Source organism: Arachis hypogaea, chromosome 14 (genome assembly GCF_003086295.3).
Source record: "Arachis hypogaea cultivar Tifrunner chromosome 14, arahy.Tifrunner.gnm2.J5K5, whole genome shotgun sequence".
NCBI lineage: Eukaryota > Viridiplantae > Streptophyta > Magnoliopsida > Fabales > Fabaceae > Arachis > Arachis hypogaea.
The window spans coordinates 107,945,160-107,962,070 of NC_092049.1; the positions used below are offsets into that span (position 1 = coordinate 107,945,160).

Sequence of the window (16,911 nt, forward strand, 5' to 3'; positions counted from 1 at the left end):
AATAAGTACTTATATTGATTAATAGTGTAATATATGAAAAAGCCGCCAAACTAAGTTATAGATAAAATAAATTATTGTAATCGACAGTATAAATCTATCTTATTAATTTAGTGAGAAGTTAATTATATGGGAAATCGGACATTCTTAAAATGGATGGGAATAATGAATTTATATTAGTTAATAAGTGCCTTATCAAGTATTCCTAAAATATTTATTAAAGTGTTTAATATTAAAAAAATTGTATTAAGGAATATTATTATACTCTTAACTTACACTCTTTATTAAATCAATATCAATATGTCACATCATTCTTTTAATAAAATATTGTATAATTAAAACTATTTTAAAAATATTTTATAATAACACTTGTATTTAAATAACTTGTGAAAAGATAAAATTAAAATTAGTGTATTAATATATAATGAGAATTTTAAATTTATAAAAAAATAAGAAAAAACTAATGAAAAGATTAATTTGGTACATGGCATTCAATTTCAGGAACTAAAATGAGTCATTTGATGCAAAGTAAGGGATCAATTTGGTGTACATGTAACGATGACATAGTGGATGACACGTGGACAAATAGCATTGCGACATGTGGCATACCCATCCACGTCAACATGCCACGTGCGTGTCGTTGACCGACATGTCATCGTGCCGTTACACGTTGCCAAACCATGAGGTGACACGTGTCACCAAAGGTCCATGTCATTAAGCCACGTCAGCGCGCCGTTAACGGAAAATGGGTCAGGGACTACTATGGTGCAATTTTTTCAATCTCGGAGACGTAATTGGTGCAATTAAAATCTCAGGGACGATTTTGATGCACGACGTGAATCTCGGGACCACTATGAAAATTTACTCTATTTTTCCCAAGTTTATCCTTCTCTCACATGCTAAATCTTTCGAAGTATCATTCATTATGAATTGATCAGGTATGAAGCGTTATCAAAAGTGTAACTTTCCACCTTTACTAGCTACTTCATTCTTCCACACCTAAAGTTGAATTTTAACAAATATGAATGAGACCGTCTTAGCTTGTACTATTCATACTTTAACCTTAAGTTAAAAGTTAAGGTTATATTACTTGACTAGGTTTAACATTATATTTACTTAAAGTTATACCGATATTTTAAATATGAAAGCTTAATTTTGACCGGGAATAAGGGAACTTTTTTTGAAGATGTGAGTAGCGAAAAATGGAGCAGGTGGATTTACACCAAAGGCCAAAGGGATAGTTAAACAGTTCAGATTTGAAATTACTATTGTGGTTCATGGGAAAGACTCGGTGATTGGAGGCAAACTCTTGAGGTAAATATATTCAAGATCCTAACATAAAAAATCGAATCTAATAGCTAGATTTGTCGTATTTATCTAAATTCGATTTAAAAAATTGCAGATATGATTCAATTTACGAGGTTATTGGATCATATCAAATTTAATCCGAATTACGGTTTTCAGATAGGTATCAACAAATTCATAAAATAAATAAATAAATAAATAAATAAATAAATAAAATGGGAGTTCTTGAATTTGATATTGAAACAATTTGATTGAAGATTCTGTCCTGATGGCAATGCCGCAGTTAGTGATGTTTTTTTATAGGTTTTGTACATACCTAGACTATAATTTCTCTCACTTTTGTGGTGGAGTGTTGAACCAATTATCAAAAAAAGAAAAAAAAAATTTGACGGTGAATAAAGAGTTATAATGTTGAGTATTACTATATTAATCTTATGGAAAAATATAGGGTAACAACATATTATCTGTCAACTTATTACCAACAATAATTAATTATTATATTTTAAATACATATATAAAGAGACAAATCCAGAAAATATATCTATAAAGACACTTCTATTAAACACAACCATAAAAAAAATATTTTTATTAGACACATCCACAAAGACATTTCCATGAAATACAGTTATAAATAAGAGTTGGCAGAAGTTGGCAGATATGCTGTTAGTAATGTAGCGGGATCGTAATCTTATATTTGACATTGAATAAAGTTTACAACTTTTTGTTTCAGTTTTCAACTTTACCTTTTCAAGAACTAACTCAAAAAAAAAAGGAAAAATAACGAAAATGAATATCTAAACATGACGTTTAATAGAGTACAAAAAGTCATTTCCTGTAAATTTATAAGAAAAATGGTTAAGAATTAAAAAGATAATTAGAAAGATGATAATTTAGAACTCCTCATCACTACCCATTTTGTAAAACACGTTGTATTAAACATGTGAAATAAAAGCCTGATTAAGTCAATGACAAAAGCTTTTGGAAATAAGGTAAACAACCAAGTGTCTTTGCCTTGTTGGGACGTTGAATATTATTATCAGTCTATGATGCATGATACATAGTTAGTTCATCACCTCAACAACATAAGTTTGGTTTGATATATATTATTGTCAATGTCAGATAAGCATAAACCACAATTATTCAATGATGTAATGGAATCCATGCATGCATGTGATTTAAGCTAAACAATGCAGGTTTTATGGAAATTAATTAAAAGTTTGCTTACTTTATAGCTTCACATACATTTGTGCGATAGATACATGATACATCCCATTAGCCGCCACTAGCTATTAGGGTGATCATCAGGAGGGATCAAATATATCAATGACACGTTTAATTTGTTCTTTAAAACCATATGAAAAAGTGATTTTTGTAAGCTCCGATAATATATGCAATTGCTCCAAATTTTAGAATGGAGAGTTCTCTATTTTTGTCTCTACTAATTAGTATATAAAAAAATATTATGTAAACATAACTATATATTTATATATAAATATATATTGTTTATTTTTTTAATATATATTTTATATTTTAATATATATTATATCGAATCGATTTAATAACTAATTTTTTATGTATAAATATAGCATGATCGTTAATATATACAGCAGCTCTACTGAACTTGAGCTTCATTCATTGTCTTTTTTTTCTTTTTCTACGACTAATTATTATCTGATTTTATTAATCATTTATAATCATTTTAATAAGGGAGATAGCTAATGCAAAATTTAATATTTTTTTCATGTTCAAAAAGAAGGTTTCATTAGGTTTAGAGCTGATAAAGTGCATTTTGAAAAAATATGATAAAGTGAAATGAAATTGTATTGATGAAGTTTAAAATGCATAATACAATACAGAAGTATGCGTTTGTATATCATGAGATACAACTAATTAGTTGTTACATGCTAAGATGTTTATGCTACAACGATTATAATGGCAATTTAATTTTAACAATATTTAAAAAATGCTGCTAAATTAAAATGATGTTTTTTATTATTTGGTAATATTTTTTAATTTAAAAACAAAAATAAAAATATTATTAAAATATAAAAAAATTATAACTTTAATTTTAATAATATTATTTTAAATATTGATAAAATTATTTAGCCACCGTAACCACTATCATAGTAAGTATTATAGATTTCATCAACTAATTAAGATTTGGAAATTTTCTAACTTGTTAAGTACCGAATAATATTGACTAGATCATACTCTTTTTTTTTATTAATGCGATAGTGTAATATATAAGTTTATATATATATATATATATATATATATATATATATATATATATATATATATATATATATTTGTAAGATAAGGTTTTTTTATATTAGTCAAATATTTTAGACTCTAACAAATTTTAATAACTAAATCAATTCTTATATCTTATTATGTTAGAAAATTCAATCTTTATGTCAAATTTTGTTTAAAAAATAAGCCAAATTAATCTATATCATTATTTAATAAAAATATAATTAAAGTCTTTAAAAATTTCAAAATTCTCATATTAAAATTTTTATATAGAAAACTAATTCAATATATAAATTAATTTGTCTAATAAAATAAAAATTTGAATATGAATTTAATAATTAAAATTTGTGAAAAATTAAAGTATAAAAAATTCAATTGAAAGTTTGAAAAAATATTACTTTTGTTCTTTCTAGACTCCAACACCGTACCATCGCCACCTTGTTCACGTCCTAGCTAGTAGCTAGCGCAGCCCCCTCATGATTCAATGATCACTTTTTGTACATTATTATTGTCAACATTTTTAATTTTAGTTGCTTTGTTGATAATATAAGGTCACGAAATGTAGTCAGTTGTATGGTTGATATTCTGGTAAAGTGGAGTAAACATACTTTTGGATAAAATATTATGATCAAATAATAAAAATATGATATATTGTACGGGTTTTTTCCCTAGTCAAACTTAGTTTTTCGCTGAAGAAACAAATAGTTAATATTGAATTTAAGGACTTTTTATTAACTATTTTATTTATTTATTTAGTTTTAGAAACTGATTAGTTCAATTGGTTTGGCCATTTTCAGTTCAAACCATTTTTAATTGGTTGATAAACCACTATTTTATGGTTTATCTTGTGCTAAATTAAGTGGTTTTTATCAATTCTTTGCACACTTATTCATATAATTTGTATGGTTTTACAAATCTTTTCCAATTTTGTTCTATAATTGAAAACTTGCTTCCTAAGCCTTTAAAGTGTGTATTTTTAATTCTTCTTTATACCATTCGATGCCGTGATCCGTGTGTTAAGTATTTTCAGGCTATATAGGACAAGAATGGCTTAAAGAATGGAGAGGAAGCTTGCAAAAATGGAAGAAACATAAGAAACAAAGGAGATGACCAGCGAAGATCGACGCGCACGCATGGCTCACGCGTGCGCGTGACTTGAAGCCTTCCACGGCGACGCGTACGCGTGACAAGCGAAATTGCATGGCGACGCGTGCGCGCGACTGACGCGTGCGCGCGACTGACGCGTACGCGTGACTGACGCGTACGCGTGACGTGCACCACGGGCAGAAATCGCAGAAGACGCTAGGGGCGATTTTGGGCTGAGTTTGGACCCAGTTTTCGGCCCAGAAACACAGACTAGAGCCAGGGGACAAGCAGAGACTCAACACACATTCACTTTTACACAATTTTTAGTTTTAGTTTAGAATCTTAGAGAGAAAAACTACTTCTTCCTCTAGGGTTCTTCACATTCATAGTTTTAGAGTTTTAGGCTTTTGATTGGGATATTGAGAAGAGTTACTACCTCCGTTGAAGTTTCCATCATTCTAGTTTGTTTCCTTATTTCCTTACTCTTTTATCACCCATTTACCCTGTTCAGAATTACATATGGATATCTTTGATTTTGGAATTTATTAATGCAAGAATTATTTTTACATTTAATTTCATTATTGGCTTGAGTATCATCTTCCCTTGATTTATTATTTCAAAATTAGTTTTTATCAATTTAATTTTAGTTACCATGTCTCTTCTCTATTCCCTTTACATGTCTGCGAAATTGGCATCCATGTCAATGGAGTAGGTTCTTAACTTGACTTGGGAGTTGATTAATAGGAGACCCTTGAGTTGGAATACTCAAGTGTTAATTTGCAATTAAAAGTTGTTGGTTAACTCTCTAGTCACTAACGCTAATCCTTCCATAGGAAAGGATTAGGACTTGTGAATCAAAGTTGGCTCAATTACTTGACTTTCCTTTATTCGGTAAAGGTTAACTAAGTAAAAACAACAACCCCTTACTATTACACTTGGAAAAAATTCAACAAGGATAGAACTTCCGATTAATCTTCTCCTGGTCAAGGCTTCTTTATTTCAATTACACAAAATCTCTCGTTAATTTTCATTACTTTAATTTATGATCATTTATTTTTCTGTTCTCCAAGTTTAAAATTTCTCGGAAAATTCCTGACCAATAAATTGCACTCTTTTGTCAACTCGTTGGGAGACCTGGTTATTCTACTCCCAGTAATTTATTCTCAATTTGTGACAATTCTTTCTAAATTCATAAGCGAAGTTTTCGTCGGTTAAGAACTGTACTTGCAACGCTATTTTTACTATAAATTCTTAATCGGCAATTTTCCGCCCGTCAATTTTTGGCGCCGTTGCCGGAGAGTTGCAACAGTGTGCTAAATTATTGGTTGGTGTAAATATTTTTAAAATTACATATTTGCATATTTTATTTTATTTTATTACCATAAGCTGTATGTTTCTTTCATTGAATGACGCGTTCACTACCTGATCCAAGCTTAGCCTCATTTGATCCTGAAATCGAGAAAACTATTTCCCGTATTAGGCGAGCTCAGCGTCGGTTAGCCTCTGAGGGTGGTGAAGTGGTTACTATCAATTCACCAGTCTTATCTGAGGGCGAATCTGAAGCGCCATTTGAGGAAGAAACAAGCTCCTCTTTTACTGATTCTGTTGATTTACGCGCAGGTGATATGGCGGAGCCTAGAAGGATTACTCTCCAGAAAGCAGGAGCTCCAAACTTTACACTGCAACCATATCAAACGCGTCATCCAAATTTGTCTGCAGATTTTGAACTGAGGACTGCGCTAATCAACCTAATACCTAAGTTTCATGGCTTACCTGCTCAAGAGCCTATCAAGCACCTTAGAGATTTTCAGACAGCTTGCTCAACTACTAGGCGTCATGGTGCAGATGAGACTACTATTTTTGGCTATATGCCTTCCCATTTTCTCTTGAGAGAAAGGCAAGAGAGTGGTTGTACACTCTACCTGAAGCAGTTATTACTAACTAGGATTTACTCAGAAGAGAATTCCTGGACAAGTTCTTTCCAGCTGAAGTTACAGATAGATTGAGAAAAGAAATCTCATGCATTATTCAAGGAGAATCAGAGACCCTTTACGAGTATTGGGAGTGTTTTAGAAATCTCCTAGACTCATGTCTCCATCATATGATTGACCAGTAGGTGTTGATTAGCTATTTCACACAAGGCATGAAGCCTCAAGACAAGACTACATTAGATGCTACAAGTAATGGTTCTCTGACTAAGTACAAGACGGCGACAGAAGCGTGGCAACTGATCACCGATCTAGCTGAGTTTATGGTATGCGAAATCGTGATCACTCAGATTTAGATTTGTAAAATTATTTGTTCATTCTTTCCCTGGCAATGGCGCCAAAAACGGGTGCACAGAACCATGGTCCAAACATAACTTCACAACTTCGCACAACTAACCAGCAAGTGCACTGGGTCGTCCAAGTAATAAAACCTTACGTGAGTAAGGGTCGATCCCACAGAGATTGTTGGTATGAAGCAAGCTATGGTCATCTTGTAGATCTCAGTCAGGCGGATATCAAATAGTTATGGAGTTTTCGAATATGAATAATAAATAAATAGAAAATAAAGATAGAAATACTTATGTAATTCATTGGTGGGAATTTCAGATAAGCATATAGAGGTGCGTTCATTCCTCTGAACCTCTGCTTTCCTGCTGTCTTCATCCAATCAATCCTACTCCTTTCCATGGCTGACTTTATGTAAGGACATCACCGTTGTCAATGGCTACTTTTCATCCTCTTTGTGAAAATGGTCCGATGCGCTGTCACTGCATGGCTAATCATCTGGAGGCATCACCATTGTCAATCGCTGCATCCCATCCTCTCTGTGAAAATGGTCCTATGCGCTGTCACTGCATGGCTAATCATCTGGAGGTTCTCGATCATACTGGAATAGGATTTACTATCCTTTTGCGTCTGTCACTATGCCCAGCACTCGCGAGTTTGAAGCTCGTCACAGTCATTCAATCCCTGAATCCTACTCGGAATACCACAGACAAGGTTTAGACTTTTCGGACTCTCTTGAATGCCGCCATCAATCTAGCTTATACCACGAAGATTCTGATTAAGAGATCCAAGAGATATTCATTCAATCTAAGATGGAACAGAAGTGGTTGTCAGGCACGCATTCGTGGGGGAATGATGATGATTGTCACGTTCATCACATTCAGGTTGAAGTGCGAATGAATATCTTAGAAGCGGAATAAGTTGAATTGAATAGAAAAATAGTAGTACTTTGCATTAATTCATGAGGAACAGCAGAGCTCCACACCTTAATCTATGGAGTGTAGAAACTCAACCGTTGAAAATACATAAGTGATAATGGAGTTCACTGGTCTCGGCCCCAGAGGGGAACCGGAGTAACTAAGACTGCGAATACAATGATAAAAAGTTCTATTTATACTAAACTAGTTACTAGGGTTTACAGAAATAAGTAACTGATGCATAAATCCACTTCCGGGGCCCACTTGGTGTGTGCTTGGGCTGAGCTTTAGCTTTCCACGTGCAGAGGCTTCTTTTGGAGTTGAACGCCAGGTTGTAACGTGTTTCTGGCGTTCAACTCTGGTTCGTGACGTGTTTCTGGCGTTTAACTCCAGACTGTAGCGTAGAACTGGCGTTCAACGCCCTTTTGCGTCATCAAATATCGAACAAAGTATGGACTATTATATATTTCTGGAAAGCCCTAGATGTCTACTTTCCAATGCAATTAGAAGTGCGCCATTTTGAGTTCTGTAGCTCCAGAAAATCCACTTTCAGTACAGGAAGGTCAGAATCTAACAGCATCAGCAGTCCTTCTTCAACCTCTGAATCTGATTTTTGCTCAAGTCCCTCAATTTCAGCCAGAAAATACCTGAAATCACAGAAAAACACACAAACTCATAGTAAAGTCTATAATTGTGAATTTATCATAAAAACTAATAAAAACATCCCTAAAAGTAACTAGATCCTACTAAAAACATACTAAAAACAATGCCAAAAAGCGTATAAATTATCCGCTCATCACAACACCAAATTTAAATTGTTGCTTGTCCCCAAGCAACTGAAAATCAAATAGGATAAAAAGAAGAGAATATACTATAAATTCCAAACTATCAATGAAACATAGCTCCAATCAGATGAGCGGGACTTGTAGCTTTTTGCCTCTTGAATAGTTTTGGCATCTCACTTTATCCATTGAAGCTCAGAATGATTGGCTTCTATAGGAACTCAGAGTTCAGATAATGTTATTGATTCTCCTAGTTCAGTATGATGATTCTCGAACACAGCTATTTTATGAGTCTTGGCCGTGGCCCTAAGCACTTTGTTTTCCAGTATTACCACCGGATACATAAATGCCACAGACACATAATTGGGTGAACCTTTTCAGATTGTGACTCAGCTTTGCTAAAGTCCCCAATTAGAGGTGTCCAGGGTTCTTAAGCACACTCTTCTTTTGCTTTGGACCTCGACTTTAACCGCTCAGTCTCAAGTTTTCACTTGACACCTACACGCCACAAGCACATGGTTAGGGACAACTTGGTTTAGCCGCTTAGGCCAGGATTTTATTCCTTTAGGCCCTCCTATCCACTGATGCTCAAAGCCTTGGATCCTTTTTTATTACCCTTGCCTTTTGGTTTTAAGGGCTATTGGCTTTTTGCTCTTGCCTTTTGGTTTTAAGAGCTTTGGCTTTTTCTGCTTGCTTTTTCTCTTTTTTTTTTATATTTTTTTCGCCATTTTTTTTTCTGCAAGCTTTGTTCTTTGCTGCTTTTTCTTGCTTCAAGAATCATTTTTATGATTTTTCAGATTATCAAATAACATGTCTCCTTGTCATCATTCTTTCAAGAGCCAACATATTTAACATTCTTAAACAACAACTTCAAAAGACATATGCACTGTTCAAGCATTCATTCAGAAAACAAAAAGTATTGTCACCACATCAATATAATTAAACTAAGTTCAAGAATAAATTCGAAACTCATGTACTTCTTGTTCTTTTTGAATTAAAACATTTTTTATTTAAGAGAGGTGATGGATTCATAGGACATTCATAACTTTAAGACATAGTTACTAAATACTAATGATCATGTAATAAGACACAAACATAGATAAGCATTTAACATAAAGAAAACGAAAAACAGAAAATATAAGAACAAGGAATGAGTCCACCTTAGTGATGGTGGCATTTCCTTCTTGAGGAACCAATGATGTCCTTGAGCTCTTCTATGTCTCTTCCTTGCCTTTGTGGCTTGATCCCTAGTGATTTTTGGTATTCCTATCCCCAGTTGCTTCCAATAATTATGTGGAGGGAAGTGCATCCCTTGAGGTATCTCAGGAATTTCTTGATTTGCAGCCACATGTTCTACCATTGAGCTATAGACCCTTGAGATGAATCTTTCCATCTCTCATGACTCGGAGGTGGAAGCCTTTGTCTTCCCTTTCCCTTTTCTAGAGGTTTCTCCGGTCTTAGGTGCCATCAATGGTAATGGAAAAACAAAAAGCTTATGCTTTTACCACACCAAACTTAGAATGTTGCTCGCCCTCGAGCAAAAGAAGAAAGAATAGAAGAAGAAGAAGAAGATATGGAGGAGATGTGTGTATGGATGTGAGTGGTGAATGGAAAACAGAAGGGATGACCATGAATGGAGAGAGAGAAGGTGAGGTGGGTGGGGATCCTGTGAGATTCACAGATCCTGAGATGATCCTGTGGTGTCCACAGATCCTGAGGTGTCAAGGATTTACATCCCTGCACCCATTAGGCATGTAAAACGCCTTTGCATACAATTCTGGCGTTTAAACGCCGAATTGATGCTTGTTCTGGGCGTTCAGCGCCCAGATGCAGCATATTTCTGGCGTTGAACACCAACCAGATGCTTGTTTCTGGCGTTCAATGCCAGCTTTCCTCACTGTGCATTTCTGGCATCTGAACGCCAGGATGCTGCTTGTTTCTGGCGTTCAACGCCAGAAACATGCTCTGTTCTGGCGTTGAACGCCAGACAGATGCTCCTTACTGGCGTTTAAACGCCAGTAAGATCCTCCTCCAGGGTGTGATTTTTCTTCTGCTATTTTTTTGATTCCGTTTTCAATTTTTATATTTATTTTGTGACTCCACATGATCATGAACCTAAGAAGACATGAAAAAAATAATAAAATAAAAATAAAATTAGATAAATAAAAATTGGGTTGCCTCCCAACAAGCGCTTCTTTAATGTCAATAGCTTGACAGTGGGCTCTCATAGAGCCTCACAGATGTTCAGAGCATTGTTGAGACCTCCCAATACCAAACTTAGAGTTTGACTGTGGGGCTCTGGTTGACTCTGTAGTGAGAGAAGCTTTTCATGCTTCCTCTCCATGGTTGCAGAGAGAGATCCTTGAGTTTTAAACACAAGGTTGTCCTCATTTAGTTGAAGGATTAACTCTTCTCTGTCCACATCAATCACAACTCTTGTTGTAGCTAGGAAGGGTCTTCCAAGGATGATGGATTCATCCTCATCCTTTCCCGTGTCTAGGATTATGAAATCAGTAAGGATGTAAAGGTATTCAACCTTTACTAGCATGTCCTTTACTTGTCCATAAGCCTCTTTTCTTGAGTTGTCTGCCATCTCTAGTGAGATTCTAGCAGCTTGTACCTCATAGATTCCCAGCTTCTCCATTACAGAGAGGGGCATGAGGTTTATCCCTGACCCAAGGTCACATAGAGCCTTCTCAAAGGTCATGGTGCCTATGGTATAAGGTATTAGGAACTTGCCAGGATTCTGTTTCTTCTGAGGCAGTCTCAGTTGATCCAATGCATTTAGTTCATTGGTGAACAGGGGAGGTTCATCTCCCCAAGTCTTATTACCAAATAAATTGGCATTCAGCTTCATGATTGCACCAAGGAACTTGGCAACTTGCTCTTCAGTAACATCCTTATTCTCTTCAAAAGAAGAACACTCATTAGAGCTCATGAAGGGGGTCAGGAGGTTCAATGGAATCTCTATGGTCTCTAGATGAGCCTCAGATTCCTTTAGTTCCTCAGAGGGAAACTCCTTGTTGATCACTGGACGTCCTAGGAGGTCTTCCTCCTTGGGATTCACGTCCTCCTCCTCCTTTGTAGGTTCGGCCATGATGGCTATATCAATGGCCTTGCACTCTCTCTTTGGATTCTCTTCTGTATTGCTTGGGAGAGTACTGGGAGGGGTTTCAGTGATTTTCTTACTCAGCTGGCCCACTTGTGCCTCCAAATTTCTTATGGAGGACCTTGTTTCATTCATGAAACTTAAAGTGGCCTTGGACAAATCAGAGACTAAGTTTGCTAAATTAGAAGTATTTTGTTTAGAATTCTCTGTCTGTTGCTGAGTGGATGATGGAAAAGGTTTATTATTGTTAAACCTGCTTCTTCCACCATTATTAAAGCCTTGTTGAGGCTTTTGTTGATCCTTCCATGAGAAATTTGGATGATTTCTCCATGATGAGTTATAGGTGTTTCCATAAGGTTCACTTAAGTAATTTACCTCTGCTATTGCAGGGTTCTCAGGATCGTAGGCCTCTTCTTCAAAAGGCGCCTCTTGAGTACTGTTGGATGCAGCTTGCATTCCATTTAGACTCTGAGAAATCATATTGACCTGCTGAGTCAATAGTTTGTTCTGAGCCAATATGGCATTCAGAGTATCAATTTCAAGAACTCCCTTCCTTTGAGGCGTCCCATTACTCACAGGATTCCTCTCAGAAGTGTACATAAACTGGTTGTTAGCAACCATGTCAATAAGTTCTTGAGCTTCTGCAGGAATTTTCTTTAGGTGAATGGATCCACCTGTAGAAGTATCCAATGACATTTTAGCTAATTCAGATAGACCATCATAGAATATATCCAGGATGGTCCATTCTAAAAGCATGTCAGAAGGACACTTTTTGGTCAGTTGCTTGTATCTCTCCCAAGCTTCATAGAGGGATTCACCTACTTTCTGTTTGAAGGTTTGAACATCCACTCTAAGCTTACTAAGCTTTTGAGGAGGAAAGAACTTGGCTAAGAAAGCTGTGACCAGCTTATCCCAAGAGTTCAGGCTGTCTTTAGGTTGAGAATCCAACTATAGTCTAGCTCTGTCTCTCACAGCAAATGGGAAAAGCATGAGCCTGTAGACTTCAGGATCTACTCCATTAGTCTTAACAGTATCACATACCTGGAAGAATTCAATTAAGAACTGAAAAGGATCTTCAGATGGAAGTCCATGAAACTTGCAGTTTTGTTGCATCAGAGAAACTAGTTGAGGCTTAAGCTCAAAATTGTTTGCTCCAATGGTAGGGATGGAGATGCTTCTTCTATGTAAATTGGAATTTGGTGCAGTAAAGTCACCAAGCATCTTCCTTGCATTATTATTATTTTCGGCTGCCATCTCCTCTTCTTGTTCAAAAATTTCTGAAAGGTGCTTGCTGGATTGTTGTAATTTAGCTTCTCTTAGTTTCCTCTTCAGAGTCCTTTCAGGTTCTGGATCTGCTTCAACAAGAATGTTCTTGTCCTTGCTCCTGCTCATATGAAAAAGGAGGAAAAAGAAAAATAATAATAATAGGGATCCTTTTTACCACAGTTTAGAGGTTCCCTGTGTGAGTAGAAGAAAAGAAGAAGAGAAAATCTGAACTCAGAGAGAGAGAGGGGGTTCGGATTTTTGGTGAGTGAGGGAGAGATGTTAATAAACGAATAAATAAATAGAAAGAGATGAGAGAGAAGGATTTTCAAAAATTATTTTTGAAAAATGGTTAGTGATTTTTGAAAATTAAAAGAAGAAATAAATTTAAAATTAAATTTTAAACAATTAATTAATTAAAAAGAATTTTTGAAAAAGAGGGAGGAGATTTTCAAAAATTAGAGAGAGAGAGTTAGTTAGGTAGTTTTGAAAAAGATAAGAAACAAACAAAAAGTCAAGTGGTTAGTTGAAAAAGATTTGAAAATCAATTTTGAAAAGATAAGAAGATAAGAAGTTAGAAAAGATATTTTAAAATCAAATTTTTGAAAAAGATAACTTTTGAAAAAAGATAAGATAAAAAGATATTTTTTGAAAAGATATGATTGAAATTAGTTTTGAAAAAGATTTGATTTTTAAAATCATAATTAATGACTTGACTCACAAGAAATCACAAGATATGATTCTAGAACTTAAAGTTTGAATCTTTCTTAACAAGCAAGTAACAAACTTGAAATTTTTGAATCAAAACATTAATTGATGATGATATTTTCGAAAATTATGTGATGAAGATAAGAAAAAGATTTTTGAAAAATATTTTAAAAATTTTCGAAAATAAATAAAAAAAATGAAAAAGATATGATTTTTGAAAAAGATTTTGAAAAGATAAGATTTTTTTAAATTGAAAATTTGATTTGATTCATAGGAAACAATTGAATTTTAAAAATTTTTGATTAAATCAAATCAAATTTTCGAAATTTATGAGTGAAAAAAAGGGGAAAGATATTTTTATTTTTTTATTTTTGAATTTTTATGATGAGAGAGAAAAACATGAAAAAGACTCAATGCATGAAGATTTTAGATTAAAACAATGAATGCATGCAAGAATGCTATGAATGTCAAGATGAACACCAAGAACACCTTGAATGTTAAGATGAACATCAAGAACACATTTTTGAAAAATTTTCAAGAAAAGAAAACATGCAAGACACCAAACTTAAAAAATTTTCATGATTAGACTCTAACAGACGAAAAATGCATATGAAAAACAAGAAAAGACACAAAACAAGAAAACATCAAGATCAAACAAGACTTACCAAGAATAACTTGAAGATCATAAAGAACACTATGAATGCATGAATTTTCGAAAAATGCAAGATGAATATGCAATTGACACCAAACTTAAAATCTGACTCAAGACTCAAACAAGAAACACAAAATATTTTTTATTTTTATGATTTTATTATTTTTTTGAATTTTTGTATATTTTTTTTTCGAAAACATTTGGGAAAAAGGAAGTAATGAATTCATAGTCCTCAATCAAAATCCTGGGAATTAGACATGGCTTAATAGCCAGCCAAGCTAAAACATGTTATATGAAACTCTAGAATTCATTCTTGAAAATTTAGAATAATTTTTTTTTTCGAAAACAAAAGAAAAATTTATGAAAGATTTTTGAAAATTTTTTGAAAATAAAACAAAAAGAGAATTACCTAATCTGAGCAACAAGATGAACCGTCAGTTGTCCAAACTCGAACAATCCCCGGCAACGGCGCCAAAAACTTGGCATGCGAAATCGTGATCACTCAGATTTAGATTTGTAAAATTATTTGTTCGTTCTTTCCCTGGCAATGGCGCCAAAAACGGGTGCACAGAACCATGGTCCAAACATAACTTCACAACTTCGCACAACTAACCAGCAAGTGCACTGGGTCGTCCAAGTAATAAAACCTTACGTGAGTAAGGGTCGATCCCACAGAGATTGTTGGTATGAAGCAAGCTATGGTCATCTTGTAGATCTCAGTCAGGCGGATATCAAATAGTTATGGAGTTTTCGAATATGAATAATAAATAAATAGAAAATAAAGATAGAAATACTTATGTAATTCATTGGTGGGAATTTCAGATAAGCATATAGAGGTGCGTTCGTTCCTCTGAACCTCTGCTTTCCTGCTGTCTTCATCCAATCAATCCTACTCCTTTCCATGGCTGACTTTATGTAAGGACATCACCGTTGTCAATGGCTACTTTTCATCCTCTTTGTGAAAATGGTCCGATGCGCTGTCACTGCATGGCTAATCATCTGGAGGCATCACCATTGTCAATCGCTGCATCCCATCCTCTCTGTGAAAATGGTCCTATGCGCTGTCACTGCATGGCTAATCATCTGGAGGTTCTCGATCATACTGGAATAGGATTTACTATCCTTTTGCGTCTGTCACTATGCCCAGCACTCGCGAGTTTGAAGCTCGTCACAGTCATTCAATCCCTGAATCCTACTCGGAATACCACAGACAAGGTTTAGACTTTTCGGACTCTCTTGAATGCCGCCATCAATCTAGCTTATACCACGAAGATTCTGATTAAGAGATCCAAGAGATATTCATTCAATCTAAGATGGAACAGAAGTGGTTGTCAGGCACGCATTCGTGGGGGAATGATGATGATTGTCACGTTCATCACATTCAGGTTGAAGTGCGAATGAATATCTTAGAAGCGGAATAAGTTGAATTGAATAGAAAAATAGTAGTACTTTGCATTAATTCATGAGGAACAGCAGAGCTCCACACCTTAATCTATGGAGTGTAGAAACTCTACCGTTGAAAATACATAAGTGATAATGGAGTTCACTGGTCTCGTCCCCAGAGGGGAACCGGAGTAACTAAGACTGCGAATACAATGATAAAAAGTTCTATTTATACTAAACTAGTTACTAGGGTTTACAGAAATAAGTAACTGATGCATAAATCCACTTCCGGGGCCCACTTGGTGTGTGCTTGGGCTGAGCTTTAGCTTTCCACGTGCAGAGGCTTCTTTTGGAGTTGAACGCCAGGTTGTAACGTGTTTCTGGCGTTCAACTCTGGTTCGTGACGTGTTTCTGGCGTTTAACTCCAGACTGTAGCGTAGAACTGGCGTTCAACGCCCTTTTGCGTCGTCAAATATCGAACAAAGTATGGACTATTATATATTTCTGGAAAGCCCTGGATGTCTACTTTCCAATGCAATTAGAAGTGCGCCATTTTGAGTTCTGTAGCTCCAGAAAATCCACTTTTAGTACAGGGAGGTCAGAATCTAACAGCATCAGCAGTCCTTCTTCAACCTCTGAATCTGATTTTTGCTTAATTCACTCAATTTCAGCCAGAAAATACCTGAAATCACAGAAAAATAAAAAAACTCATAGTAAAGTCTAGAATTGTGAATTTATCATAAAAACTAATAAAAACATCCCTAAAAGTAACTAGATCCTACTAAAAACATACTAAAAACAATGCCAAAAAGCGTATAAATTATCCGCTCATCAGTCTACCCGGAACGGCAGGCACAGGAACAACCATCCCAAGGCCATTGCGGAGGTTTCCTCTAGTGGTGAGACTACAGCTCTCACACAGACCCTGGGAGAGATGACCAACATACTGAAGCAGCTACAGCTGAATCAACAACAACCTCAGCCTCCCCCACAACAACAGTGTCAACAGTTGGTTCCTCAGAGAGTGTGCAGAATATGTGCCTGCTATTCCCATTACACTGATGAATGTCTCCAACTCCAACAAGAAGATAACATGTTGGCAGCTACTAGCAACTATTACAACCGTCCGGATCAAGGATACTATCAACAAGGCGGTAATTATAACCAAGGTGGGAACTACAAT

The 16,911-nt window shown here is 35.1% G+C and overlaps 1 non-coding gene across 1 annotated transcript; it reads left to right on the forward strand.

The window, feature by feature from the left end:
- The first annotated feature begins 12,472 nt into the window (after window positions 1–12,472).
- LOC112745169 (small nucleolar RNA R71) lies at window positions 12,473–12,580 on the forward strand. Its single transcript, XR_003173111.1, has one exon. It is a non-coding gene; the product is annotated as a small nucleolar RNA R71 (small nucleolar RNA).
- Window positions 12,581–16,911: the final 4,331 nt, after the last annotated feature.